Below are 6148 nucleotides of genomic sequence, written 5' to 3'. Positions count from 1 at the left end.
AGAGGCTGCCTGGGGCTGAGGGTTGAGAGACAGTCTGTGTCTGGCTTCCATTACAAAGAAAGCTGTGATCCATGAGCAATGCCTGCCATGACAATACCCATTAGAGGTACCTGGAAGGGTGTGGGGTTTAGGGGGAATGGGCTCAGAAAGGGACAAGGTATGTAGCCCATCCTTGCCTTAGGTGGTTGTTCTGCTACCCAGGCTGTGCCGTCCCACGGCCAGGTGGCTGAGGAGGAAGTCAAGGCCGCAAAGTTGCAAGTGACTTCCCCGTGTCCTGCAGGAAACAGCATAAGCTCCAAGCTGGATGGAGCTTGGAAGGGTGCACACGCTAGGCCCCGTGGGGGTCCGCACACTGCAGGCCACGCTGGCATTAGCTCCAATCCTCTGGGGTCCGTCTCATCCAAGCAAAGACAGCTGGCTGGCCTCAGAGCGTTATTATAGATGCCACTAGCAGGTAAAATATTTTTACATGGCCCGGACGCAGAAACGGGCTGTACCTCTGGATAAACGTTTAGAAACTTTCCATCCAAACCAAAAGGATACATCTTCTAGGTGTTACCAAGAAACCTAAACTGAGTAAAAGGACAGGCTTACTTTAATCAAGTTCCAGAATGGGGTGCATGGCTTTGAAAAGCACTTTGTAGCAGAAGATGCAGGGGTGTGTGTAAAGCAAAGTTTCTAGAAAACACCAGAAGAAAACGGATGCAAACCGACTTGACCTTTGCTTCCCCCTGGATGCTGCTCTGTCCCGGCAGTGGGTGGTTACTGGGTCCAGCTGACTTTGGGGGTGTCACGATGCTCCATGTGGGTGTCCAGGTGTCTGCTGAAGTCCTCCTCTCTCTGCTTGTGGGTCTGGGATGCTTTCTTCAGGATCCTTTCCATTTGTCGCTTCTCCTGCACTTTCTCCTGGGCTGGGGTCAGCTTGTCCAGGCCGCACCACTTCTCCTCATTCTTTTTGCTTGTTCCCATCGCTTCCTGAGTTGTGCCTTGCCTTTGTGCTTCTTTTTCTTCTTCTGCTTGGTCACTCCAAGCTCTGTGATGCCTTTCGGCTTCAGGGGTCCCTTCTGGACCTGCTTGTAGGCCCCCAGGTCACTAGTCTGCAGTTTGGTAGGTAGCAGAATTTTTTCTGGAGAAAAGATCAAGCAACATATGTGGAGATTTATGTCCAAGGATGTGCATCATAGAATTCCTCAAAAAATATATATACAGAGAGAGGCAGACTCTCACTATGTTGCCCAGGCTGGAGTGCAGGCCCAAACTCCTGGGCTGAAGCAATTCTCTTGCTTCAGCCTCCTAAGTAGCTGAGAGTATAGGTGTACTACCATCACTGGCTGATTTTTTAATTTTTTTTTTTTTTGTAGAGATGAGGCCTTGCTATGTTAGCCAGGCTGATCTCAAACTCCTGGCCTCAAGCAATTATCCTGCTTTGGCCTCCCAAAGCTCTGGAATTACAAGCATGAGCCACAGCACCCGGCCTTTAAAATATATTTTTTAATTTTTATGTTTTTTATTACATGTATCTGCTGATTGTTTTTTATTTTTTTTTACTTAAATATTTTTAATGGAAATATTTAAATGTTCTCCAACATGGCAAAACCCCGTCTCTCCTAAAAATACTAAAATTAGCCGGGCATGGTGGCATATGCCTGTAATCCTAGCTACTTGGGAGGTTGAGGCACGAGAATCGCTTTAACCCTGAAGGTGGAGATTGCTGTGAGTCCAGATTGTACCACTGAGCTCCAGCCTGGGTGACAGAGCAAGACTCTGTCTCAAAAAATGCATATATATATATATATATATATATATATAAAATAAATGTTCAGAATAGAAGACCACTTTGGTAGGTTATAGTCCATATGTAATCCCAGCACTTTTGGAGGCCGAGGTTGGGAGGATCGCTTGAGCCCAGGAGTTCAAGACCAGCCTGGGCAATATAGTGAGATCCCATCTCTACAAAAAATGGAAAATTAGAAAATTAGCCAGGAATGATGGCATGCACATGTAGTCCCAGCTACTCAAGAGGCTGAAGTGGGAGGATCACTGGAGCCCAGAAGGTCGAGGCCACAGTGAGCCATGATTGTGCCACTGCACTCCAGCCTGGGTAACATGCCAAGACCCTGTCTCTAAAGGAAAAAAAAGTATGTTCTGACTTGGTAAATATTAGAATATTTAAGCTATTAGGCTATGAAGTCAGAGCTGGATTTAAACCCATCTCTTCCTAGCCGTGTATTGTGAGACAATTCGCTTAACCTCTCTAAGCCTCAGTTTCCACACCTATCTATTTTATTTATTTATTTTTTTCAGAGGCAAGGTTTACTACATTGCCTTTGGCGGTTCTCCACCTCAGCCTTCTGAGTAGCTGGGACCACAAGCTCGCACCACCTTGCCCAGCTACCTTTTAAAGTTGTGGGATTAAATAAATCAGTTTCTATGATGTGCTTATAAACACAGTGCCTGGCATTCAATAAGTATTCACTGCATATATATATATATAATGATTGAATACTAAATCTTGAAGTCAGTGATGCTGGCATGCAAAAGACATTTAATAAACATCTGAATAAATAAAATACGATGAATGTGATAGGAGATTAGACTGAGGAAATTGTGTTTAGGTCAAAAAGAAAATTTGACCATAAAGTAAAGAGACTTTGATTTTCTATGACTAATTAATGAACTCAGGAGGGAATGCCAAAGGATATCTTTTAAAAGTGTTTTGAACAGTAGCAGCATACTGAAATAAACATACATAGCCTCACAAGGTGAATTATTTGGAAGGCAAAATGCATTTAGATGTAACCATTCTATTAGTATGTATGTTGTTTTCTTTTTCTATTTTTTTAGACAGAGTCTTACTCTGTTGCCCAGGCTGGAGTGCAATGGCGCGATCTTGGCTCACTGCAACCTGTGCCTCCCAGGTTCAAGCAGTTCTCCTGCCTCAGCCTCTGGAGTAGCTGGGATTACAGGTACCCGCCACCACGCCCAGCTATTTATTTTTTATTTTTTCATTTTTAGTGGAGATGGGGTTTCACCCGGTTGGCCAGGCTGGTCTTAAACTCCTGACCTCAGGTGATCCACCCGCCTCAGCCTCCCAAAGTGCTGGGATTACAGGCGTGAGCCACCGCGCCCAGCCAAAATGTATGTTGTTTTCTGTGTGGTAACTTTATAGCCATTCTCTACATGGCCCACTTCAAAACAGCCCTGGGAGCAGCCTTTCCTTTATTCAGCAAAGGCTCTCTGAGCCCCTAGGATGGGCTAAGCACTGCCACGGGCCCAAGGTCTTTGCCTTCATGGAGCTGCCTCTGTGGACTGTGCTGGGCTGTGATGGGGGACGGTGACGCAGTCTCGCCTCCTGTGGACGACTCGGGAGGTTCCTAGTGGTCTGGAAACACCCAGGACAGCCCTGAGCTCAGGGAGGAAAAGGAGGCATCTTCGGAAAGGAAAAGGAGGCATCTTCGGAAAGGAAAGGGAGGCATCTTCGGAAAGGAAAAGGAGGCGTCTTCGGGTTCTGTACCGCATACCCAATTGTGAAGCCTGGGCAACTACGCTGAGGTTCTGGGCCTCAACTCTCCATCTATGAAATGAGAGCATTACACAGATGACTTCAGAGTTGTGTTTGTTTTTTAATCCTATGACCAGAAAGAAATTCACTGTGACCAAACACACACACACACACACATGAATACACGCACATGGACACAACTGGAAAACATGCTCACGAATGCCAAGGCCACTCCCACTCTGAAACACGTGGGGGATTTTGGTCGTTTTGTCTTTGTTTTTTTTTTTTTTGAGACAAGTTCTTGCCCTGTCACCCACGCTGGAGTACAGTGGCTCAATCACAGCTCACTGCAGCCTTGATCTCTTAGGATCAAGAATTCTCCCACCTCACCCTCCCAAATAGCTGGGACCACAGGCACAGGACACTATGCTGTCAGCTAACTTTTGATTTCTTTTAAGTAGAGACGAGGCCTTGCCATGTTGCCCAGGCTGGTCTCAAACTCCTGGGCTCAAGTAATGCTCCTGCCGCAGCCTCCCAAAGTGCTGGGATTACGGGGGTGAGCCACCGCGCCTGGCCTGAAACACCTGCTTTTCTAGTGGAAAAAGGTCTGGCAAGGAAGCAAAGTCCCTGGTTGTTGGTGGCTGCCAGCCTTATGGGATCTCAGGCAAATTGTGTCATCTCTTTAGACCCTTTGCTGTAATGTAAGGCGTCTGGCCTAATGATGTCTGAAGTCCCTCCATTGCTAAAATTCTGTTTTATAATCATTCTATTCCATTCAGTGGTCCTATATTGAGCACATGTGCCAGGCACTTCTAGGCCCAGGGGCTGCAAAGGGGAATGACTTGTAGACCCCACCATTGAAGGACCCACCACCTTACTGAGTGAGCCAGCACGGGAAGCACAGAGATGGAGATGGGTGTGTGTGGGCTTGTTCCGGAGCTGGACGTGCCTAAAGACCCTTTACTGAGGCCGTGGTCTCCACCTGGCTCTCATTTGGGCCTACGCCATTTTTTTAGACTTTAAATGGGTAATGAATATACTAGGTGTCACCAAACACATATTTCCACCACATTTCCACCCCTACCCCAGAGGGGTTTGTTTCAAAGGGAAGCGTCTGGTCATCCTATGTGGCCAGACTCTGCGTAGGGCAAGCTCTGGCTATAGGGCCAAACAATGCACATGACAAAGGACAAATGCAGAATACAAAATATAGCTAATTGCTGTGTTAATTATCTTACTCAAGTCTAAATGTTTTTCAGCCCTCACTCTCCACCCCTGTGAGTTGTTTAATTTTATCAGTTAAATTTTTAAAAATTGATGTCATGCAAAACATAATTATATTCCTAGTATTCCAGTTCCTCATTTTAGACCCATGGCCATATCCGTTTGGTCACTTTCCATCACAAGATACTGTTTGAATTATCAGCTCAAAAGCTCCCACTGCCCAACAAGGCCAAATGCCAACACGAAAAAAACCCCACAAGCCAATGGAGTTTATTTCTAATGCCAGACACAGCTTTGAAATACAGGTTTAGACAGCATGAGAACTGGCCGGTGAATAATTGCTTCAACAGCATCAGCCTTTTAAGGGCCCAAGGAGTAAACATGATCTTCCATGTGAGTAAAATGCAATGGCTGTGCAGAGAGGAGACATACGAAAGGTTTACCTTGGGCAGCACAGTCAAGAGCTGACTGTTTCCTTGCTCGAGTGTGAAAGCCCATCTATAAACAGCTTTCACAGCTCTGTGGTGCCAGACAATTGCACCATTGAAAGACGGGACTGGTAAGTGCTCCCCACTTCCAGGGATTATTCTGTGTGTCTCAGTAGAAGTAGGGTGCTTTGTCCTACTTCCCCTTTGTGTGAGTAAATGTATTTTTATTCTAGGAGCCTCCGTTCCTGCTCTTGGCCTCTTGCTGTTATTGTTTAAACTTATCGGCACGAGGGAAGCCAGAGGCAGAGGGAGTCGGCCACAAAACCTGCCCATCTCAGTGCCTGGTGAGGAGGCATTACCTCTCTAGAAGTTGTCCACTCGCCACAGACCCATTCCTCAGAATGAACTCAGGCTGTTTGGGATATAATTTTCCTGGGAAGCAGTAAAGCCATCCAGGAAGGCATAGTGAACTACACGATCCAAAAACGTTTATTGAGACCCACCACACACCAGCATGTTCTAAGCCCTGGGGAAAGAGCTTTGCTTATAGCCAAGTCCCTGCTCTCCTGGAGCTCGCTGTCCATGAGGCATGATGATAACACGCAGATAAATACCTGGAATGTCAGATGGTATGGACGGCAAGGAGGAAGGAGTGATCAGGGCAGGGAGAGACGCTGTTCTAGATGGGCCCCTCTGGACAGTTCCTCCAATGAGGCCATATTTGAATGAAGAAAGAGATTGAGTCACACAAATATCTGAGGCAGGAGGGCCTCAGGCAGGAGAAACAGCAATGCAAAGGCCCTGGTTTGGGGTGTGCCTGGCATCTTGAAGGGCCCCCAGGTGGCATTTTAAGGAGCTGGTGACAGCAATTCCTCCCAAAGAGCCTCTTCCAGGAGACACTGAGTGAGATGGCAAACGAGAGGCTTTTCTAGTAAAACTGCTAGTGAAGGCCGCACGTGGTGGCTCATGCCTGTAATCCCAGCACTTTGGGAGG

General features: G+C 46.7%; 1 pseudogene; it reads right to left on the bottom strand.

Moving 5' to 3' along the window:
- Window positions 1-713: 713 nt before the first annotated feature.
- LOC100457964 (protein FAM32A-like) lies at window positions 714-5224 on the bottom strand (annotated as a pseudogene).
- Window positions 5225-6148: the final 924 nt, after the last annotated feature.

The sequence above is a fragment of the Pongo abelii genome, chromosome 8 (assembly GCF_028885655.2).
Source record: "Pongo abelii isolate AG06213 chromosome 8, NHGRI_mPonAbe1-v2.0_pri, whole genome shotgun sequence".
In the NCBI taxonomy this organism is placed as follows: Eukaryota; Metazoa; Chordata; class Mammalia; order Primates; family Hominidae; genus Pongo; species Pongo abelii.
Note: the sequence above shows the minus strand (reverse complement) of the source record. Positions and strands in the feature narration are given on the sequence as shown.